The 24,657-nt window shown below is 47.7% G+C and overlaps 1 long non-coding RNA gene across 1 annotated transcript; it reads right to left on the reverse strand.

The window, feature by feature from the left end:
* Positions 1 to 19,988: 19,988 nt before the first annotated feature.
* Positions 19,989 to 21,519, reverse strand: LOC109572403 (uncharacterized). The gene is made up of 3 exons (XR_011561782.1): positions 21,392 to 21,519; positions 20,792 to 21,048; positions 19,989 to 20,416 (listed from the first exon to the last, which is right to left on the reverse strand). It is a non-coding gene; the product is annotated as an uncharacterized lncRNA (long non-coding RNA).
* Between the last annotated feature and the right edge of the window lie 3,138 nt (positions 21,520 to 24,657).

A 24,657-nucleotide genomic window follows, 5' to 3' on the forward strand; every position in this document is an offset into this window, starting at 1 on the left:
CCTTGGTGATGTCCTTCTCTTCTGGGGCGGGTCACCTGGGAGCAGTAGGAGCCCCTCACCGCCACTCCCCCCACCTGGCTGCAGGAAACCCCAAGAGAGGAGGCAAGGCCAAAGTCACACTCACTAACCGGGTACTTTTCTCTCTGAGTCACACGTATAAAATGGCTTATGTTACTACTCCCCTGCTTACAACCTGCCATGGGCTTCCCTTCACACTCAGACTAAACTCTGAAATCATTCCTGTAATACCTAGCCCCAGATCACCTCCCCCAGTTCAGTCTCTACTGCTGAGCCGTTGACACTGGCCTTGCTGTGCTTTGTACAGGCCAAGGTCATTTCTGCCCCCGGGCCTTTGCACTTGCAGTTCCTTCTCCCTGGTACTCTCTTTCAATCAGTCAGTCAGTCAGGTCTGACTCTTTGCAATTGCATGGACTGTAGCCCACCAGGCTCCTCTGTCCATGGGATTCTCCAGGCAAGAATGCTGGAGTGAGTAGCTGTTCCTTCTCCAGGGGATCTTCCCGACCCAGGGATCAAACCTGGGTCTCCTGCATTGCAGGCAGATTCTTTACCATCTGAGCCACCAGAGAAGCCCTCCTTTTCCTCAAGTATCAGTTGGCTTTTTTTCCCCTCCAGGTCTCAAATCATATGTCTCCTCTTCAGAGAGTCCTCACATGTTAACACGGCATCCCCACCAGACTCCACCTCCTTACCCTGTTTACTCACACGTTTAACCCAACCTGACCTTGTATCTTATTTGTTTGGTGTCATTAGTGTCCCAGTGGAAGGAAGACTGGGACTTGGCCATGTTTGCTGCTGTATGCACAGCACCCAGAAAGGTGATCTCAGACACCATGTAGATGCTCAATAGACACTGTTGGATACTGAACAGGATTTCTCTCTTTGAGTGGTTGGGAACATTCACTAACAAACCTGGAGCACCAGCCAGGCTCTCAGGAAGTCTCGTCATTGGGAACTCCTTTGGTGTCCCCTCGCTGTGTGCAGGGCTGGGAGCAGGTAGGCAGGCTCGTCTGTATAGATTAGGGAAGCCCACAACCTAAGTCACAGGTGAAGAGACAAGGTGCCATCACTGGCAGCAGAGGGCTGAGCCGAGATACAGTGCAGACCCCCATCAAAACTCAGGGACTGCCTTTCTCTGGTCCCTACCTCATTTGTATTTCTCATTTCTTAGTTGTATTATGTTCATTTTCAATGATTTTAAATATTTTAGACTTAACAAGTCACAGGGATAGTAAAATGAATTTCTTACATTTCCCCTAAATTTAATGACTTGACCATATCTGCGCTAGACAGATGATATAGATAGATAGATAGATAGATAGATTTGTTATTGCTGTTCAGTTGCTAAGTTATGTCTGACTCTCCACAACCCCATGGACTCCAGCACAACAGGCTTCCCTGTCCTTCACCATCTCCCAGAGTTTGCTCAAATTCATGTCCACTGAGTCGGTGATGCTATCTAACCATTTCATCCTCTGCTGCCCTTTTCTCCTTTTGCTTTGGTCTTTCCAAACCATAGGTATTAATAAATAGATAGCCACCTCATGCGAAGAACTAACTCATTAGAAAAGACCTTGATGCTGGGATAGATTGAAGGCAGGAGGAGAAGGGGACAACAGAGGACGAGATGGTTGGATAGCATCACTGACTCAATGGACATGAGTTTGAACAAGCTCCTGGAGATGGTGAAGGACAGGGAAGCCTGGCATGCTGCAGGCCATGGGATCGCAAAGAGTCGGACACGACTGAGCAACTGAACAACAAGATAGATGATAGGTTTTTTTTAAAGTTTTGGCTGAATCACTGACTCATTTGAGAGTAAGTTGGAAACAGGATGCTTGTTTATCTATAAATACTTGGGCATGCGTCTTCTATGAACAAGGGCACTTTCTTACATAACCACAGTCCCCAGTCAAATTCAGAAACTAATATGGATATAACATTATTAACCGATTTAGAGAATTTATTTGAATTTCCTCAGTTTTCCCGCTGATGTCTCTTTCTTGGTCTAGGACCCAATCCAGAATCAGGCTTTGCATTTAGCAGTCCTGGCTCCCCACTCTCCTTCAGTCTGTGACATTCCCCCAGTCTTTCCTCGCCTTTCGTGACCTTCACATTTTGGGAGAGCAACTCTGTTATTCTGCAGAATTTCCCTTGGTTTGGGTCGGCCGATGGTTCCTCGTGGTTGGCAGGAGCACCGCAGCTGCGTTTGTGTTCTCTGAGTATCATGTTAGGGCGGGCTTTATTTTGGAGTTTTCAAGCAGCCTGGAACAAGTCAGACATTTGGGGGATATCAGAGGCTTAGGGAATGACCAGAGGGCTGTTCTATGGTCTTTTTATTTTCTCTTTAAAACACTGTGGCAGTCGCGGGCTGGCACTCAGCTGGACCAGTGACTCAAGTAATGGAAACAGCCACTCTCTGAGCCCCCAGACCTCCCACACCCATCCCAGCCTGACCTTGCTCCAGCCCCATGGCTTTGTGCATTCTGACTAGTCAGTGCCCCGTTAAATTTTTTTTCCCCACAAGCTCCCTGCTTACACAGTCTTCAGCTGGTACTCAAGTTCTGCATCTGTGCGTTTATTCTTTCCTTGTGTGTTCAAGCAATCCTAACCCTATCTCCAGGGTGGACAGGCGGGTGCCCCAGGCAGGATCTGGATAAAGTGGGAAGTGTACCAACTGTTGGCACCTGGAGCAGCGCCCAGGCAGATTGTGCCATGTGGGGAGGGGACAGGCAACTCCCAGCACCACTCAGGGGCAAAGACTTCTCTCAAGAATGTCACAAAGCGTGACAATCCATCTAGCACAGGGAGCAAGATTTCCCTGAACCTGGGGCACACGGGGCAATAGAGACTTTTTGAGAATGATTGACGTTCAGAATTGAACATTTTTTCCTATCTATCAGAGAAGACAGACTGCTAAATGAATGGCAGACATTTGAATGGGTTTTTATGGGCTTCCATGGTGGTTCGGATGGTAAAGAAACCGTCTGCAAAGCAGGAGACCTGAGTTAGATCCCTGGGTTGGGAAGGTATGCTGGAGGAGGGCATGGCAGCCACTACATATTCTTGCCTGGAGAAAGTCATGAACAGAGGAGCCTGGTGGGCAACAGTCCACGGGGTTGCAAAGAGTGGACATGACTGTGCAGCTTTCACTTTCAGGGGAATTTGAACAAGAGTCTCCTAGAACTGTGACCGCACACACTCTTAGGGACTCTGCATCCTACAAGACCTGCTGGGAGCAGACCTCTGGCTGTCCCTTCTTCGTCCCATGTGCCACTTCTGCTTCATGTTTTAAGATGTCTGCTTATCAAATTTGTTATTTCAAGAGAATTCCCTGGCAGTCCAGTGGTTATGACTCCACACTTTCACTACAGATTCGATCCCTGGTCAGAGAACTAAGGTCCTGCACGCCAAAAGAAAAAAAGATCATTTCAAGACCTTGAAACATACAGTTTTCTCTGCCTGAGACACTCACCTTTCATCCTACCCACATTCAACTACCCCTCATCTATCCTGCTCCAGCACAGATGCCCCTTCCTCCAGGAAGTCTTCTGGGACCTCCCACCAGGCTGGATCAGGTATCCACCCTGGGCTCCCACAGACCTCTAGGTTTCCCTATACTAGCCCAAGACCAATCTGATGCTTAATTCCTTCTTCACAAGCCTGACCACCCTGGGCTGTCCCTGTCTGGTGACATTTCCTCTCCCCTCCTCCTCCAGAGGATAGAGTCCCAGATGTCTCGGTCACCACTGTATGCCTGCACCACCCAGCCCAGAGTCACCCCGGCTGGCCTCAGAGAGTGTTTGTGGAGTGAAAAAGTTCATTGTGACCTTGGTTTTCTGTGTTTGGTCTCCGATAAGATAGTGGACTCAGCAATGCCCTTTGCTTCCTGGGCAGGTCACCCTTCCCCCACCTGCACCTCCGCCTCCAGCTGGATGTTAGGGGCCTAGCAGGCAGGGACCTGGCTTCCCCTTCTTCTTGCAGCTGGCAGAGGAGTATGCAGTAGGTCAGCGAGGGAAGGACAAGGTCACCCCAGCCCAGCTGAGCCACCAGCCTGGTCTCCTGGGTTCTGCTCCCCTCCCACCTTTGTACAGATGTGTGAAGGTCAGATGTCCTCAAATCCAGCCATCTCTCCCATCTCTGCTCCCTCTCGGGTTCAACCTCCATCCCTTCCTGCCTGGGTTCTCAGCCTCTGTCTCCCTGCTTTCATCCCCCTGCTCCCATCCCTGTCCCCATACATGCAGCCAGAGGGAGCCGGTGAACCCCTGAGTCAGAGCAGGGCCATCCTGGCTCAGAGCCCTCCCGGGGCTGTACCTCACTCCAGCTGAAAGCAAAGTCCTCACGCTGGGGCCTGAGGTCCTGGTGAGCTGTCCTGTTGCCTCCCTGTGCTCATCTCTTCTCCCCCGCCCCACTCCCCACACCACTCTCCTGACCCCAGCCACACGGTACCTCAAGCACAATGAGCAGAGTCCTGCCTCCTGGCCTTTGTATTTGCTGTTTCCTCATCCTGGAATTGGAGGAAGGCATGGCAACCCACTCCAGTATTCTTGCCTGGAGAATCCCATGGACAGAGGTGTCTACCGGGGTGCAGTCCATGGGGTTGCAAAGAGTTGGACACGACTGAGCAACTTAGCATGTACGCATGCATGTCCTGGAATGATTTTCTCCCAGATCCTGCATGGCTCCCTCTCTCCCTCCACTGGATCTTTCTCTCTTTTTTAGTATTTATTTATTCTTGGCTGTGTTGGATCTTCGTTATGTCATGTTTATTGTGTTTGTGGTGTTGGGTCTTTGGTTGTGGTGCACATATTCTCTAGTTGTAGTGCGTGGGCTCTGGAGCATGTGAGCTCAGTAGTCGCAGCTCACAGGTTAGCTGCTGCGAGGCATGTGGGATCCTAGCTTTCCCACCAGGGATCAAACCTAAGTCCCCTGCATTGGAAGGTGGATTCTTAACCACAGGACCACCAGGGAAGTCCCTGAGGGGCTAGGATTTTGGAGGCATCTGAGGTTTGATCAAGAGAGGGGCTCCATCAGCACTGAGTTTTAGGAAGCTGCCCCTGGCTGCTACATAGAGAGTGAATCAGAGGAGACTAAGATTAGAAGCCAAGGGAGAAGGCTGAGGAAGGAGCCTGGGGGAAAGGAGAAGGGGGAAGCCAGGAGGAGGGGTGCTCAGGAGGTCCCCTGTGGGGATAGGGACTGGAGAAGGCAGTGTCCAGGTGAGGCCCAGGGTGATGAGGCCGCCCCGGAGATGAGGCCTGGGAGGAGAGGCAGACTTGAGGAAGTGCTCAGACATTGTAGGAGCCAGGGACATACAGGGGAGATGACCAGGCGGCTTCAGAACAACCAAGTCTTGGAGCTTACAGGAGAGTCTGGAACTGGGGACTGAGATGAGGGTGTTGTCAGTGTAGAAACTTTTAAAAAATATATTTATTTATTTGGCTGCCCCAGGTCTTAGTTGTGGCATGAGGGATCTTCTATTTTCATTGTGGCATGGGGAACTAATCCCCTGACCCAGGGATTGAACCCAGGCCCCCTGCACTGAAAGCACAGAGTCTTAGCACCAGACTACCAGGGAAGTTCTTCAGGCAAGAATACTGGAGTGGGTTGCCAAAGAGATCTCTGGCTCCCGGTTCTGCTAGGTCTTCTGAGCTGTCTTGGGGCATAAAGATGGACAGGAGCACCAACAGGCCAAGAATGATGGTCACATTGCTGAAGCCCAAGGGCAGCTTAGAATTTTTCTTTGCTCTAAAAAATTTTTTGGTGTCCAAACTGTTTGCTTTCCACACCTGCAGAGGTGAAGACAGGCTGATGTTTTTCTGAAAAGGAGCAAAATGGAGGAAGGGGCCCCTGGAGAGAACCTGAAAGCCGTGATTAGGATGAGGGGAGAGGGAGTTAGGTGGATGGGAGGAGGAAGCCATGGAGTGAGCTGGAAGCCATGGAGTGAGGTCTGGGCAGGACTAGGTAGAGGGGGGCCACAGGGATCTGTGGGAAGAAGCAAGGTGGTGAACAGGGTGGGGACAAGCCCCAGGGTAGCCGGGAGGGTTGGGTGGAGAGGGAGCTGAGGTTAGTAACTAGAGAAGAGGGGGAGCTGGGCAGGGGCCAACTCCTCTGGACAGGGAACACGTGGGGGTGTTCTGCAGAGGCAGGGCTATAGCTGATCTCCACCCACCAAGCGGAACATTTGCAGGTATCCCCTAGTGGGAAGAAGCAGAAAACTGAAAACATGGACAGCAGTACATAGTTCTTCACAGGAATGGGGAAGGCTGTCTTGTAGACTGACTGCATCCCAGTGACCCTGTGTCACCGAAAGAATATGTGTGGGGTCTGGCTGCTGGCCACTCAAAAGCCAATAAACAGGCCAGGCTGGTGGAAAGGAAAGTTTGCTTCACTTCAGATGCTGGCTTCTTGGTGGGGAGGGTGGCATACATCTGTCCAAAGGCCGACTCCCCCACCCCACCCCACCCCTCGACAAGGAGGGGACAAGAGCTTTTAGAGACAGGGTGGGGGTGGGGAGCTGCTACATGTAGAAACAGCACAGTCAGCTCCGACAGTCATCTTCAGATTGGTCACCAGTGGTCTGAGCAGCAGCATCTTGGTCTTGGTTGTTTTAGGTAGTTCATCTTCAGTTCCAGGGTCCATTTGTTCCCATTTCTCTGAGGCCAGTTCTCAGAATTGTGGCAGCTCATGTCCTGGGTACAGTCTGGTCATCATATAGTTAACTTTTCCACCTGGTGTTTTGGTATCTATAAGACAACTCATAGGATGTGGCTCAGAATATTCTCTATAGCCCTTGAGAAGGAACCAAATGTCCTTGACTATGCTTAATGACTACATCACTATTATTTAGTGTCCTTTGGCTGTTTTCCTTTGTATCTGCATTTCTCACTTCTCTGATTAAGCTTATTCTTTGACTAAAGCTTTCCATGGACAAAAGATAGGCAGAGGACACGGTAGGGGGCAAGGACAATGGGGTCCTGCTCCATTTCACTTGAACTCTGGGGCCCGGAACTCTCAGCCATGACTCCAGGAGAGGGGATGGGATGTACAGAGGGACTGAGAAGGGTCAGCAAATGCTGAGTAACCGGGATTCATGGTGTTGTGGAATCCAGAGTTAGGAAACACACTTCGGAGGACACTCAAGACAGTGGAGTACAGTTTATTATGCCAGCGGGTCCAAGGGGAATCATTTCCCAACAAGGCCCCTGATGTTTCTGAGAGGCCCAGGTTTATACCCCCCACTACATGACTGGTTACATGTTAGCAACCTCCTTCTTGTACATGATTGAGTTTTACAACAAGTAGGTGCTAGGAGAACAAACAATTAAGGTTAGAGGGGGGAAACAAAGATTATACATCAAGGGAGGATGGCTCCATGGTTAATCTACCAGGGGCAGCCTGACCTCAACTATAATCTCCGTTTGCCATCTGTAGGGAGGGAAGTCTCCAGGAGAAGTGGTTTTCACTAGCAATGGTTTCCTCACTCTTGGGCAGGGTTCAGGCCCAGTTTACATCCTGTCTTTAAAACGGATGACAGATTTCAAGATGGAATCTCTCTGTTTTCCTCACATTGGCCCCAATATTCCCCCCTCTTGATGCTCATCTTATCTTTAATGATGGGCATCAGTCATGGGTAAAACTGCACACGGGGACTGTGTTACACATCGAGTTATACACTGGAGAATACAAAGCCCCAAAATTAATAATATGATTAACAAAATAGTTACAAAAAGATTTTCCACCTATCACCTTTGATCCAAGAAAATACCGACGTCTAAAAAGGAGGATTATCATTAGACACAGCTTTTACCTGGTTTTTCATGTCATCTAGAGTAGCTGATATATTGCCAGATAAATCAAGGATATATATACAACATTCAATTTTAATTATAGCACAGGTCCCTCCTTGGGTGGCTGTAAGTCAGTCTAAAGCCATCCGATTTTGAATCATTGCCATTCTCGTTGTCTTGGATTGCCTTTGCATTGTCCAGGAGGGCCGTTTCGTGAAGTTAGTTAGAGCTTTTATTTTAATCATCACAGACCTTGCTCACCGTGCATGTAAAATAAGGCAAATTTACCAGGGCTTGTTGTAAGGATGGCTTAATACTTCCATGAGCAAAGGCAAATCCTAATGTTCAGTAGCCAACCCAACCGACTGGAAGCCAAGGCCATAAATTCGATCCACACGGCCATTGGGTGCCATTAGGGGCCACCCATCAGATTCCAGGGTTATACTTCCAATCTGAGCCAGGCCCACGAGCTGGTAAATCTGGGCGGTAAGTGACCTCTAATATTTGTTCACACTGCTCAGAGGACAAGTATCCCACATATTTTAATTCTTTTGGATCTATGGGATGGTCACCAAACCCAACTTATTGTTCCCTGTGTCCCCAACAGATAGGGGCAGGGACAATAGGTTGGCCTTTTTCTGGGGTAATCCAAAAATATTCATCCCATATCTGTTAAAACTGTTCAAATCACCTGATGGATTGGCCCTTCTCACTGGCTATTGAGTTCTCATTCTTTTTACTTTTTAAGTAAAAGGTATAGGCTTTGGTCCCTTTTGTAAGGCTTGTATTTACCTCAAGTGTCACCCCATGGCCTTGACCAATTTGGTTAAAGTCCAGGTTACACCAAGGAAGACACGACAGGTTGTGAGTTACCAAGGAAGCAAATGCCTCTTGTTACTGTCTCAGAAATGAGCAGAGGGAGCTAAAGTCCCCTCTGCATAGCGGAGACACCCACCAAGTAGGTCCATGCAGCACTGACAAAGGTATGGCCACACACCTAACAGTTAGAAGTATTTTGGAAGTTTGTATCCGAGTGGGCCCAAGACAGGAACACACTATCCTGAATTTGCAGTCCCGGTAGGGTTATCATGCTGATCAGGAACAGCAGAATTATTTGCAGCGGCTCCAAACTGAACCTGTGGTTGCTGATGGAAGATAAGTCAGGTCTTTAATGGTTCCTCCAGGTTAGGATGGGCAGTCCAAGGTCCCTTCCCTTTTCCTCTGCTGCTGGTGTGTGGTGAATCTAGGGAGTAATACCTGCAACTTTAACTGCAGTGGGAGTGGTTAGTACAATTGTATATGGCCCTTTCAGGGGAGTAGGGGGTGGACAGCACCGGTTACTTCCAATCCTTTACCCATACTAAATCTCCTGGTGAGTATGGTGTACAATAGTGTCTAGAGAAAACGGAATTTTTTTTGAACATAAGAGGTGACGTCATGGATCACCTTTTCCAACTGTTCCAGTTGCTGCAACACCTCCCTCCCTCCTCTTTGTAATAAATTTCCCTTTACTTCCCTAATAAGTGGGGGAGGCCTCCTGAACATTATTCATAGAGGGAATACCCATGCCCGGGGGGTCATTCTGATCCTCATTAACACTAACGGCATCACGTCCATCCGGGAGGGAGCACCAGTTTCCTGCACCCATTTTGCCAAAGTCACCCTGATGGTCCAGTTCATTCTCTCAACCATTCTTGAGCTTTGTGACCTATACATTGTATGTAGTTTCCATTTAACATTGACTGCTTTGCAGACCAGTTGGAGTAATTCAGCCACAAATGCAGGCCCATTATCTGATTCCATACTCAGAGGGAACCCAAACCTAGGAATAATGTCTCTCGGCAAGAATCAGGCCACTTCCTTTGCTTTTTCAGCCTTGGTGGGGTAAACTTCTACTCATCCTGTAAAAGTACATACCGTTACCAGCAAATATTTATAGCCTCAGCATGGCTTTGCCTCAGTGAAGTCTACTTCTAGATGTTCAAATGGAGCTGTCCCCTTTAATTGTGTTCCAGGAGGTGCAGTCTCCTTGGGAGGCAGATTATTCTTGGCACAGGTTACAGGTTACAGGTGGCTTGCATTTGCCCACAAGGCTATTAGACGTGGCATGACAAAATAGCAAGCTAAAATCTCATAAGTCTTTGTTTTCCCTAAACGTGTAGATTGATGGAAATCTGTAACCAGTTGAAATGCCCTAGAGGGGACAAAAAGCATCCCATCTGAGAGTTCCCACCATCCATCCTCCTGTAGTGTTCCTTGCTCAGTGCATGCCCAGGTGGTTTCTTTTACTTGTCATAGATTGGGACCACTTGAGCGGTTAGGAGGCTAGACACCACAGGCATCACCATAAGTTTGGTTGCTATATTGTCCTGGGCGGCTGCTTGCTTTGCTGCTCGGTCAGCCAGACAGCTCCCTTTCGCCTGAGGTGGGTCCGACCCCTGGTGGCTCCTACAGGGCATTACTGCCACTGTAGCGGGTTCCCACACTGCTTCCAACAGCAGCAGAATTTTCTCTTTATTTTTTTATCTCTTTGTCAGTTGCAGTTAATAGCCCCCTTTCCTTATATATGGAGAACAACAGCGGGTAGTAAAGAACAGTTGGGCCAGGATGAGTGTGCCCATCTGACCCCACTTGCAGTGCCGCCTGGACTTTCCTAAGAAGCATCTGCAAAACCTCTCGCTAGAGGTTTCTTTGTAGACCTCAGCCAATCTGAACACTCAGCTCTCCCTTTTTCCCTTCCTCTGAACTGGGTAGGGCGGGTATAACGCGAAGTCTCTCCCATCACACTCGGTGGCGCAGTAAGAGGGAAAGGAGCCTCCTCAATCGGGGGACGTGGGGAGAAAATCTCCCTCTTTTCTCACTTCTTCCTCCTGCTCTGGGAGTCCCTGTAGTGTTCCCCAGTATGGGGGAGGAAGTGGGAGCTCCTCTTCCTCTGGATCATGATTTTTTTTTTCCCCCCAGCTTTTCTTGCCTGGGTTCTGCCTGCACTAGCAAAATCTTGCTTTCTCCTTTTTCAAGGTAACATACCCAGGTGCTAGGGGATGGGTTTTGTGCAATTAGTAGCCATGAGTCAATGATCTGGGTGGCCTGGTTGCCTGGTTACCAGAGTACACAGCACAAACTTTGTCCAATTTTAGGGTTCCCTTTGAGGACCATCCTACCCCAAAGGATGGCCAGTCTACCTCACAAAAGGTTTTAAGCTTGTTTGGGGTTAACTTTGGAGAAGGCAATGGCACCCCACTCCAGTACTCTTGCCTGGAAAATCCCATGGACGGAGGAGCCTGGTAGGCTGCAGTCCATGGGGTCGCTAAGAGTCGGTCACAACTGAGCGACTTCACTTTCACTCTTCACTTTCATGCATTGGAGAGGGAAATGGCAACCCACTCCAGTATTCTTGCCTGGAGAATCCCAGGGACAGAGGAGCCTGGTGGGCTGCCGTCTATGGGGTTGCACAGAGTCGGACACGACTGAAGTGACTTAGCAGTAGCAGGGGTTAACTTTATGCCAAAGTCTCCTCCAAAGCCCTTTCTCAAGTTTTTAATCATGCATCCAAGAGCAGCCGGCTTGGATTCTCCGCTACCCACCCCGCTTTCACTTTCCTTCTACAACGCCTCTCGTGCTCCTCTTGCTCTCTCAGCAGCCAGCCAGATCCAGTCAATTAAGGCTTCCACGTACTCTTCTTTGCACAAGTCTGATTGATCCTTGCTAAATCCAAGACCACCTTACCACTGGCTGGTGCAGCCAAACGTGCATGCAAAGCCACACTTCCCAATCTGGCCCCAAGCAATGCTCGGGAGGTCCCTGAGTCCCTAAGAATGGAAGAGTGTCGTGGCAAAGGGAACAGTCCCTTGGAAACTAAAAGCTATGTTGACAAACAATCAGTACAGGCCTAGTGAACAGAGTACCACTTATTTCGGTAAACAGTTTCCCACTGAGCCTAGGAGGACACAGCCGCCACAGACTCATCCAGCCCCGAGGGGTTGATCAGGCCCCTTCTTCCACTATTACAGTGGGACCTACCTGTGCACTTCCCTTCTGTCATCCACAGTCTTGTGAAGTCCGCCTGTAAGGACGAGTTGCTAAAACAAGAGCCAATCCATAGGCAGAGGCTCAATGGGCCTGTCTCTCCAAGGGCTTCCTGGCCAATGCACCAGAAATGTGGAATCTGGAGTTACAAAACACACCTCGGAGGACACTCAAGACAGTGGAGTACAGTCTATTACACCAGAGGGTCCAAGGGGAATCAGTTTTTATACCCGCCAGTGGGTATAAAACTGGGCCTTTCAGAAACATCAGGGTCCTTGTTGGGAACTGATTCCCCTTGGACCTGCTGGCGTAATAAACTGTACTGCCCTGTCTTGAGTGTCCTCCGAGGTGTGTTTTGTAATTCCGGATTCCACAGCAATAGAACCAACAGCGCCAACAGGAGAGTGCTGGAAGTCCTTGCCCCACAAAGACCCTGGCAACCACTATGGGAAAACAGACCCTGCGACATCCCAGTGGTTCCATATAATACTCCTGCTGGCCCTATATAACACCCTTCAAGAAACAGAAACCCTGCAAGCTTCTCCTGTCCTCCTACACCCATTCCTGCTCTCCAATAACATTCTCCATCCTGGTTTGCTGTGCAGTCCAGTTAGTTAAGCCTGGTCCTACCAAATTACTGAGAGCTTCCCTTTTAGTTTAGAAAATCCTCAGTTTGGATGTTAAATGGAATGGTCACTTTAGCCCAGTGATGCTAAAACTTAAACATACAACAGAGTCACATGGAGGACTTACTGGAACAGGTAACTGAGTGCCCAAAATTGCTGATTCGGTAGGTCTGGGGCAGGGCTCAAGAATGCGCATTTCTGGGACTTCCCTGGTGGTCCAGTGGCTAAGCCTCCATGCTCCCAATGCAGGGGGCCTGGGTTCAATCCCTGATCAAGAAACTAGATCCTACATGCTGCAACTAAGAGTTTGAATGCCACAACTAAAGATCCCAAATGCTGCAACTAAGGCCTGGTGCAGCCAAAAAAGTAAATTAAAAAAAAAAAAAAAACCTTTTAAAAAGAATGTGTATTTCTGACAATTTCCCAGGTGAAGCTGCTGCTTCAGGATAGGGACCAGGCTTTGAGAACCACTGCTTTAAATGATGACTTACTCTCGGTACCCCTCTAACCCTCTGGTCACTTCTGTAATCCTTTTTGTGTACCCCATATTCCCCATCCTGCAACTCTGTCCTCATCCTGCTACACTCCTCTCCCTGATCCAGTAACAACCTTCCTGTCTCTCTTAACACCTCCCATAACCCACCCTCCTCCTATAACCTCTCCCTGTCCTCTAGAACTCCCTTTCTGCTCCCCATAACCCTTTCCTAAACCCCTATAATCCCCTCCCACAACTTCTTATCTGTCTTATACTCCCCCTGCCTCTATAAACCCTTCAATTTATTCATATAAATCCCTCCCTGTTTCTCCTCAAACCCTTTCTCAAGACCCCATAACCTCCCAGATCCCTTCCTAACCCTCTCCCTGTCCCATGAGAACCTTCTTATCCCATGTAACCCTCTCCTTGACCCCTATAATCTTCTCGTCTCTCACAACTTTTTCTTGTTCCTTTCTAACCTCCAGCCTCTTTCCCACACAAATTATTTCCTTTCCACCCAAGAAAAACTTTCCTGTGAGTTTACAATTCCATCCTGGACACCCAGACATCCATCATCCCCCTGTCTATCCCATACTAGCTCTGGCTATCCTCTTTTGACCCCTTCCTGGTGCCCTTAAACTCCCCACTCTGGATCATCATCCACAAACCCAGTTAATGCCACTACTGACTGCTCAACCTAGCCCTGGCGCTGCCCTGGAGAGTTGAGTCACAGGAGCATGGCCTCTGTTGGCTACCACTTCATTGTGATTGGCTGCCCTGATATGGAGGAGGTGGCGGAGGGTCAGATGATGATGTCTCAAAAGGGTTTAGACCCAGATTCTGGTCGGTTCAGTGTTTTAAGGAGGCATTACTTAGGCACTCCCCACCCCTCTTCTCTGCCTTGTCCCCTTCATTGATTCAATGAATAAAGAGGTAGGGTTTCAACTATTTGCCTTTTTGTTGTTCCCAGTTTGAGCTCCTGATTGACTCAATGAATGAACCTCAAGTACAGGCTACTAAATTCTGGAATGATTCTTTGTTAAGCTCCATAAGTGCAAAGGGCAAGGTGTAATGTCGTCGTTGCTGTTTTTAGAATGAAAATATCAGAAGCCTAGGGTGCTCCAGCACTCTGCTCTTGAGGGCCAAGTGAAAGCCAAGAAAGGCAAAGCCACAGCTGTCCCGGCGTTCAGAGACCATGCAGGAGGTGGGGAGATGGAGAGGAAAAACCTGGATAAATAAGCCAAATGATTTCAGAGATGACCAAGGGCCATGGGGAATAAATAGGACACAAGGGCGAGGAACCCAGGAGGGTGCAGGAGGGCAGATGAGTAGTGAGGCGGTCAAGGATGGCCTGCCTGGAAGAGGACATCCAAGCTGAGACCGTGGATGAAGGGCCAGCCATGTGAAGATCGGGGGGAAAGAGTTCCAGGCAGGGGGAATGGCAAGTGCAAAGGTCTTGAAGTGAGAAAGAGATTTGTGTGTTCCAGCAACAGAAGCAAGGACAGTGTGGGTAGAGTGTGGAGAGGCAGGAAGAGAGCAGCTGACCAAGGCTGAGCTGAATACCTGGGTGAGGGATTTGGGTTTGATCCCAAGAGCCGTGGGAATATGGAGGGTTTAATCCAGGGAGGGATAGAATCTGGCTTACCTTGTGGAGTTTCTCCAGCTGCCCCGAGCTGAATGGAGAGTGGAAAGCAGAAGGTTTTTGTTTTGCCTGAAGACAGTGTCTGGCAGTTTTATTCTTAGGGAGAATGGCGCAGTGCCCTGAGCCCTGAATCCCTTGAACATGGTGGGACTTGGGGATGGAAAAAAGGAGTATCTGGCAGAGAGAATGAGCCAGAAACATCAGCCAGCAATAGCCATGTGGGACCTGAGAGTGTCTGTCTGAACATGTGTATGTCTGTCTCCTAAGATGAGGACTCAGTGATGCCTTCCTCATCTTAGGCTGTCACCCTCCCCAGTCCCTGGAAGCATGGAAGCCGAAAGGTGCAGGCAGAACAGGTGTAGGCAGAAAGCATGTTGCCAAAGATTGCTTCTCACCTTCTACCAGAGAAATCATCAACACAGACTGATAAGAACGAACGCCCCAGGATTTCCCTGGAGGTCCAATGTATAAGAATCCAGGGGACACGGATTTGATCCCTAGTCTGGGAAGATTCTGCCTGCTGCAGAGCAACTAAGCCCGTGCGCCACAGCTACTGAACCCGCGTGCCACAACGACCGAAGCCCATGTGCCTATGGCCCATGCTCCGCAACAAGAGAAACCACTGCAGTGAGAAAGCCTGTGCGCTGCAATGAAGAGAAGCCCGCACTCGCTGCAGCTAGAGAAAGCCCGAGCACAGCACCGAAGACCCAGTGCAAGCAAAAAGAAAGAAAGAGAACCCTCATCCATGGCTGAGAGTCCCTTGGCTGGTATGTTTCTTGCCAGGTGGATCCCATGGCTGGTGGTCATGTGTCTCTTAGCCAGTGGGCTACATCCCAGGAAGGCCATCGCTCCCAGTGCTGTGTCTCACTAAGGGTTTAATGTGCAACTCTGACCAGAGCCGTTCTTTGGTGGGGTTTCAGCGCAAGTGAGAGTGAACTGCAAGGGCTGTCCCACCTGCCACTCTCTCCAGGGGCTCACCCAACTTCTGAAATTCCCTTGAATTAACATTCTAGAGTTTCCTTTGTCCACAAAACCAGGTATAAGGGCAGGACTAGGAGAAAAGCTGTAAATAAAGCTAGGTACTTGTGCCTTCAACCTGCCTACGGTAAAAGATTAATAAAAAGAAATGTCAATCAAGTAGTTAGGATACCAGAAGGGGGCACTCTGGTACCTTGCAGCAACAGCAGAGTCCTACAGGAAGAAGAAAGATCCCCTCTTAGCTGGGGGTTGCCTTGGTGACTCTGATGGTAAAGAATCTGCCTCCAATGCAGGAGACTGGGGTTTGATGCCTGGGTTGGGAAGATCCCCTGAGGAAGGGAATGTACCCACTCCGGGGTTCTTGACTGGAGAACCCCTTGGACAGAGGAGCCTGGAGGGCTACAGTCCATGAGATCACAAAGAGCCAGACATGACTGAGTGACTAACACTTGCTGGAGAAATATCTGGCAGTCTACTTTTTCAGGTCAACACTACTGTGTGCTTGTTCTGTAAAAGGATCAGTTTGCTTCTCTGTTGCTTGAAGCCAATGACTACAGATGGATCCCTGCGTTCTTGCCAAAATTTGCTGGCAATAGTCTTTTTAATTTTGGTTTCAGTTTGAATTTCCCTAATGACAAAGGATGTTAATCACTTTGCATATGCTATGGCCGTGTGGAAATTACATTTTGTGAAATGCATGTTCATGTTTTCTGCTCATTAAAAAAGCTGAACTGCTTATTTTTTCTTATTGCAAATATTTTCTTTCAATTTGAAACAACGTTTCACCTTCTTAGTGGTGTCTTCACAAGCAGAAGTATTAAATTTTAATAAAATCCAACTGTCATTTTTATTATTGTGCTTAGGTTTTTTTTGTCTTACATAATAAATCTTTGTCTACCTATGCAAAGGTTATAAAAAAGACTCTCCTGTGCTTTCTCATAGAAGCTTTATATTAAGTTTTAGCTTTCATATCTAGGTCTGTGGTCATCCTGAATTAATTTTGTAGCTAGCACAGTTCTCGTGTACAACTCTTTTAGGACTCCAGCCAACTCTAGCCTGCCAGGATGCTCTGTCCAGGGGATTTCCTAGGCAAGAATACTGGCATGGGTTGCCATTTCCTCCTCTGGGGAATCTTCCCAACCCAGGGATTGAGCCCATGTTTCCTGCATTGGAAGGCGGGTTCCTTACCACTGAGCCACCAAGAAAGCCCCCTCAAATGGTCCCCTCAGAGCTACTGAGAGACTGTTTCCTGGGATATAATTCTCAGTAATTTCCCTCAACAAAACCTAAATTCACAGCTCTTATGCATTTTTCTTTAAGTCTTAACAAACGTCTCTATAAAAACCCAAAAGGACGATTCAGAGAGTATCTGGGCTGGTGAACATCTGAAGGTATTAAGAGGGTGTTTCCCCTAAAGAGAACATGGAAGCTCTGTGACCTTTCCCCAGACCTTGCACTGTGCATCTTTTCCATGTGATTGTTCCTGAGTTACATCCTTTTATAATAAACTGGTAATCTACTAAGAGCTATTGAAAAAGATCTTAATGACCCAGATAACCACGATGGTGTGATCATTCACCTAGAGCCAGGCATTCTGGAATGAGAAGTCAAGTGGGCCTTAGGAAGCATCACTATGAACAAAGCTAGTGGAGGTGATGGAATTCCAGTTGAGCTATTGCAAATCCTAAAAGAGGATGCTGTGAAAGTGCTGCACTCAATACATCAGCAAATTTGGAAAACTCAGCAGTGGCCACAGGACTGGAAAAGGTCAGTTTTCATTCCAATCCCAAAGAAGGACAATGCCAAAGAATGTTCAAACTATCGTACACATCTCACACTCATCTCACACACTAGTAAAGTAATGCTCAAAATTCTCCAAGCCAGGCTAAAACAATACATGAACTGAGAACTTGCAGATGTTCAAGCTGGATTTAGAAAAGGCAGAGGAACCAGATATCAAATTGCCAACATCCGTTGGACCATAGAAAAAGCAAGAGTTCAAGAAAAAAACATGTATTTCTGCTTTATTGACTACACCAAAACCTTTGACTGTGTGGATCACAACAAACTGTGGGAAATTCTTAAAGAGATGAGAATACCAGACCACCTTACTTGCCTCCTGTGAAATCTGTATGCAGGTCAAGAAGCAACAGTTAGAACTGGACATGGGACAATGGACTGGTTCCAAACTAGGAAAGGAGTACGTCAAGGCTGTATATTGTCATCCTGCTTATTTAACTTATATGCAGAGTATATCACACAAAATGCTGGGCTGGATGAAGCACAAGCTGGGATAAAGATTGCCAGGAGAAATATCAATAACCTCAGATATGCAGATGACACCACCCTTATGGCAGAAAATAAAGAGGAACTAAAGAGCCTCTTGATGAAAGTGAAAGAGGAGAGTGAAAAAGCTGGCTTTAAACTCAACATTCAGAAAACTAAGATCATGGCATCTGGTCCCATCACTTCATGGCAAATAGATGGGGAATCAATGGAAACAGTGACAGACTTTCTTTTATTGGGCTCCAAAATCACTGGAGATGGTGACTACAGCCATGAAATTAAAAGACACTTGCTCCTTGGAAGAAAAGCTCTGATCAACTTAGACAGCCTATTAAAAAGCAGAGACATTACTTTGCTGACAAAGGTCCATCTAGTCAAAGCTATGGTTTTTCCAGTAGTCATGTATGGATGTGAGAGTTGGACCATAAAGAAAGCTGAGTGCCAAAGAATTGATGCTTTTGAACTGTGGTATTGGAGAAGAATCTTGAGAGTCCCTTGGACAGCAAGGAGATCAAACCAGTCAATCCTAAAGGAAATCAGTCCTAAATATTCATTGGAAGGACTGATGCTGAAGTTGAAGCTCCAATACTTTGGCACTTCAAAGATGTGAAGAACTGACTCATTGGAAAGGACCCTGATGCTGGGAAAGATTGAAGGCAGGAGGAGAAGAGGATGATGGAGGATGAGATGGTTGGATGGCATCATTGACTCGAAGGACGTTGAGTTTGAGCAAGCTCTGGGAGTTGGTGATGGACAGGGAAGCCTGCCATACTGCAGCCCATGGGGTCACAAAGAGTTGGACACGACTGAGCAACTGAACTGAACTGAATCTACTGAGTAAGTTGTTTCTCTGAATTCTATGAGCCACTCTAATTAATCAGTCCTGAGGAGGAGATTGTACGAACCTCTGATTTACAATCAGTCAGTTAGACATACAGGTAACAACCCAGACTGAGGACTGGTGTCTGAAGTCTCAGGAAGAGGTTGTAGGAAACTTCAATCTGTACCTGGGTGGTCAGGCTTGTGACTGGCATCTGAAGTGGTTGGGGAGGGTGGGAGCTGCCTTGTAGGACTGACTGAGCCCTCAAACTGTGGAATTTGGTGCTAGCACCAAGCAGTGTCAGAATTGAGTTTAATTGTAGGACATCCTGGAGAAGGAAATGACAGCCCACTCCAGTACTCTTGCATTGAAAATTCCATGGACAGAGAAGCCTGGTGGGCTATGGTCTGTGGGGTCCCAAAAAGTTGAACACAACTGAGTGACTGAGCACGCATGCACACAGGACATCCAGCTAGTGTCTGACAGTAGCTTATTAAGTGTGGGGATCACCCCTCCAAAACTGGAGTTGGTAACCGAACCTATTTAAAGATATTTTACATTCAATTTAGACATGGAACTCTTTTAAAAACAGAATCCAGAGTCTGTGTTCTCCCTGTTTAGTACCTGTAATAGCTTCACTTCACATTTAAAATCCAGCCTTCTTCCTGTGACCTTCCAGCCTCTCTGTGACCTGCCTCCTGCCCACCCTCTGAACTTATTCCGTAGCACTCCCATTGCTCCACCCCAGTCCCACTAGTCTTCTGGGGACAAGTCAGGCTCCTTCCTGCCCTGGGGACTTTGCACTTGCTGTTCTGCTTAGAACTCTCTTCCAGAACTTTCTAAGGCTCTCCCCTCCTCTCACTTCAGACCACAGCTCAGATATCAGCTCTCCAGTGAGAGTTTTCCTTGTCATAAGTCCCTCTTCCTACTCTCCCAATTTTTTTCTTCTTCATAATGTTAACACTACCTAGAACTGTGTTGTCCAGGACAGTGGCCATTAACCATGTGTGTCAAATTTAATTTAAATTAATTATAATTAAGTTACATTAAACATTGAGCTCCTTAGTTGCACTTAGCCTCATTTCAAGTGCTCAATAGTCACCTGTGACTAGTAGGTACCATATTGGACAGAGCGGATTACAAAGCACTTCTATCATTGCCAAATGTTCTGTTAGACAGAGTGGACCCAGAACCATCTTCTTGCTTTACATTTTACCCTTTTTTCTGTGTCCTCTCAAAATAGAGCAAGTTCTATGGAGGTAGATCCCTCATCTCTTGAATCAGCACTGAATCACTAAGGCCTAAAACTGCCTGACACAGTAGAGTGGTTGCCTAATAAATGATTTGCATTATTCACTGAATGTGTAAATAAGCCCCCTGGAACTCTGAAGTGGACATGCAGGGGCATGAGAACATGTGTGCACACACACATACATACAGATTAAAGGAAAGCAGAAACTTCCTCATAAACTTTATTGCTCTCAAAAACCCAACGGTGGGGAACTTCCCCCCAGTATAGGTAGGCTACTGATGTTCAAGTTCAAAGGCTCCAAGAGGACCCATGAGGTACAGTTCATAACTTTCTGAGGGAACTGAACTTTCAGGATGATCTCATTCTTGCTGCTTTATGGCTCTGATAACAATGGAGGAAATAATGAGAGTGGAGCCCACCAGGATGCTTGAGATGCTGAAGCCCAAGGCCAGTCTGGAATTTCTCTGTGCTTTCCTCTGGTCCCCAAGGATGTTGGCTTCACGGGTCTGTGGGGATGAAGGCAAGCTGGTGGCAGTGTTTCCAAGGAGAAAGGGGATGAGGGAAGGGCATCCCTGGGGAGAGGTGGGGTGTGAAAGACCAGTAACAGCGGTGTGGGGGTGTAAAGTGCAGGGGTCAGCACCTCAGTGGAAAAAGGAAGAAAGAAGGGAGCCAGGATGAGGGTGTGGGTCTGGGCAGAACACAGGAGTGGGGAGCAGAGAGGGGGCTCCTGGGGAGGAACAAGGGCAGCTACGTAGTGAAGCAGGAGTAAATCCCCCAGGAGGAAGAAAAGGGGATTGTTAGGGAGGAGCAGGAAGGTGGGATGGGACAGAGAAGGCAGATCTGGGGGCTACAGGAGTTGGTGGTAGCTGAGTGGTGCCCACCTTGAAGGAGAACAAGAGGGCCGGGATTGCCAGCAGAATGAAGAAGAAGAAGGAAGTGATGGAGAGAAACAAATAATCTTTCTCCGGGGGATTCAAGGGCACCAGGATGACTGGCTGCATCGGGTAGACCTTCTGCATCGGGTGGACCTGCTGCAGTGGGATAACCTGCACTGGAGCAATCTTGGACTCTCGGTCCTTGGGGTCAGTCTCAGTAGCCATGACCTTGGCCAGAGGAGGAGACGCTGAGCAGGTGCAATCTGTAGACGAGGGAAATGGGACCCAAAGAGGGGATATCTGAGTTCCCAAGAAATGAAGACTGTCCGAACCAATCCCTCTACCCAGACAGGCACTGAAAACGAGACACTGCCCCAAACCAGGGGGCAGCACACCAAACCAGAACCCGCCATACCATATATGTGCCTATATAACAGTTTCGATTGGCCCTATAGCACGATTCAACCCTCCTCTATCCTCTGGTAACTCCTCTGTACCCTGCCCCATTACCCACTCCGTATCTCCCTCTAACTACTTTCCTCCGCTTAACTCTCCCAACATCCTCCACATATACACACTTAAATTTTCTGATAACCCATCACAAACCTAGTTAACGTGTCTAGGACTTCCCTTCACCTCTCAGTCCCGGAGGCAGCCTCGGGGATTTGAGTTACTGGGCGTGGTTTCCCTACTGACCACCACTGCATTATGATTGGCTGTTCCCGTATAGTTGTGCCGCCCGTGCTCAGATCCGGCTTCTGATTGGTTCAGTGTAGGTAAGTGATGTTACCTAGCCAATCCCCTTTCTTCTTGACTTCTTAATTGATTCCGTGAAAAACTGGACTAGGTATTCGCCCTTTATGTTGTCGTTCCCAACTTGAATTCCTGATTGGTTCAACATACAGTGTGTGGGTCTTACTTCCAGATTGAATCTGAGTGCAAAAGGCCTATTGATATGCCTACAAGGAGCCTATTGAACACTAGACTTAGGCTGGGCACTGAGGACGGTGTAGTAACTAAATCAGACAAGACCATGGCTTTCCTGGAATTTACAGTCGCTGGAAGAGAAGGGGAAAAACACCCAAACAAATAGATTAAACGATTTAATGGAAGATTAAGACCTACGAGGAATAACTAGAACGGGGAGGGAGAGGGACTCCCAGGGCCCACACGGGACTGTGGGGTGGGGTTGAATAGGCAGAAAACGTCCCTCTGAGAAGGAACATCTAAGCTGAGACCTGAAGTACAAGAAGAGCCATTCCCTAGAATATTCGGAGGAAAGAGTTTCAGGCAGGGGGAAGAGCAAGTATTCATACAAAGGTCCTGGGGTAGGAAGGAGGTTGGTAAGAACAGGAACAGAAACAAGGGCCATGAGGCTGGACTCAGTGATAGATCAAGATGCATAAACAGACACACAACTGCACATATTCAAACACACACACAGTCTGCAAGCCAGCAAGTCCTCCTTAGAGTTTTTCACTTTGACGGCTTCCTTTGAATTAATAGCCTTGTGTGTGGCGCTGGTGCGAGAAAGTGAACTGCCTGCACTCATCCCCTTGAACAGAGGCTGAATGATCAAAGGATGCCTCAGTTGCTGGTTCCTTGGCTTAGAGATTCTTAGGTTGAGTGTTTCTTTTGGCTTTTCCAGGCCATCAGAAAATAAAGCTGAGAAAATTGTAAGATGTTGAGAACCCTCATGATTCCATATTCAGCAGAGTGACCCATATTGAAAAGGTCTCATCTGTGACCCACTTGTTCTCGTCAGCTTTCCTGGTCTGTGATGATGGAAGGGAAATGTGCCTTCACGATGTTTGCTCTGGGAGAACTTTGGGGATGGGACCAAAGCCATGATTGAGAGTGACAGCCTTCCAGTGACAGCCCATAATGTCATAGTATGGAAGAGATGCGGGGGGGGGGGGGGGGGGCGCTGTCAGTAAAGCATGACACAGGAGAGTGGCAGGAGCTCAAAGAATGATCAGCCTTGATAGAGAAAGCCAGAGATGGAATCTCCAGGGGAAGAATTGGACCTAAACAGTGTTTTTTAAAGCATGGTCCTCTGACCAGCGGAGCCAACATCACCTGGAAATCTCATTAAAAAGCAAATTCTTGCCCACCCCCAGACTTTCTGAGTATGAAACCCCGGTGGTGCCTGAAATCTGTTTTAATACACCCTCCATGCAATTCCAATGCAAGCTAAAGTTTGAGAAATACCAGACTAGAGGAATGAATGAGAAAGTGTGCAAGTGCCAAGGACCCTCTGAGATCTTCACTTTGAACTCCGGACTTTGTCTTTAGGAGGTTCTTTGGGTTCTGGAAGTACAGAGGCTCTTCAGCTTAGGGTTTTATGTCCAAAAACAGTGGAAAAGGATAACATAATAGTTTCAAGGGTGTGGCCATCAGCCATTGGAAGAATCTCCTCGGCTTTGCTCTAAGAAGTGGGAGAGGTCAGCCAGCAGTTGATGGGGCAGTAGAAGTGAAGGAATGCCATCAGAATCTTCTGGAGGGCTTCTTGAAACAGTTTTCTGAGCTACATCCCCAGAGATAGATTTAGCAGGTCTGAGATAGGACCAATGAATTTTCATTTCTAACAGACCCCTAGTTGTTATGCCTCTGACCCTGAAATTGCCAGTTGAGATTCCCCTCTGGTAGCAACCTCTTTCATTAGGTTGCCTGGGGAAGAGAAAAAAGAAGCAGGGCTCCCAATTTCTGAGGTTGGACCTAGGGAAAACCAAGGACAGGGTAGGTTTTCTACATCCCCCACCAGCAGAGCAACAGATTAAATACACCAAGATTCTACCTTTCATGCATGTTCAGTTGTATCCAGCTCTTTTCAATCCCATGGACTATATAGCCCACCTGGCTCCTCTATCCATGGGATTATCCTAGCAGGAATACTGGAGTGGGTGGCCATGCCCTCCTCCAGGGGATCTTCCCGACCCAGGGATCGAACTGGTGTCTCCTGTGGCTCCTGCACTGGCAGGCAGATTCTTTACCACTGAGCCACCAGGGAAGCCTGGGTAAGATTTGTTGGCAACCATTTTGCATGTTAGAGAATTCTTGGAGTGGGGGAAGTCTGACATCCAAGTTGTTATTCAATGGATACTACACTTTTTATGAATACTAAATTTAACAGCTGACAAAATTTAACAGTGATGACATTGGTTACATTATTATGAGATTTATTTGAATTTTTATGAATTCCAAATATTCAGTCAATAATTGTGAAGCCAATTTGTGTACGTGTGTATTTGTGACTCAAACTTTTTATATGAGCATCCTTTGGACAGCCAGGTAGTCAAACCAGTCAATCCTAAAGGAAATCAACTCTGAATATTCATTGGAAGGGCTGATGCTGAAGCTCCAATACTTTGGCCACCTGATGTGAAGAACTGACTCATTTGAAAAGACCCTGATGCTGGAAAAGATTGAGGGTAGGAGGAGAAGGGGGCAACAGAGGATGAGATGGTTGGATGGCACTATCAACTCAATCGACATGAGTTTGAGCAAACTCCAGGAGATAGTGAATGACAGGGAACCCTGGCATGCTTCAGTGGGGTCAGACATGACTGAGTGACTGAACAACAACAAGAAAGCTCATTCTGGCACTGTGTCCAAAACAGAAGGAAACATTTGCCATTCTCTTCATAATGGGTACTCAGGAGCATAAGTTTGTTGCCTGCTGCTCCCAAGAACCTCCTATCTAGCCTGTGAAAGGAACCTGCCACCAGCAGCCTGCAAAAGAACATTGTGACTCTCCCAAGAGACCTCAGAAGTTCTCTAATTGACCATCTAATTAGCTTAGGGGCTTCCATTGAATTTGTGGAAGAGAAGAGTTCTTTATTAAAGAGAGAGGTCTCTAACTGATCAAGTCA

Source organism: Bos indicus, chromosome 18 (genome assembly GCF_029378745.1).
Source record: "Bos indicus isolate NIAB-ARS_2022 breed Sahiwal x Tharparkar chromosome 18, NIAB-ARS_B.indTharparkar_mat_pri_1.0, whole genome shotgun sequence".
NCBI lineage: Eukaryota > Metazoa > Chordata > Mammalia > Artiodactyla > Bovidae > Bos > Bos indicus.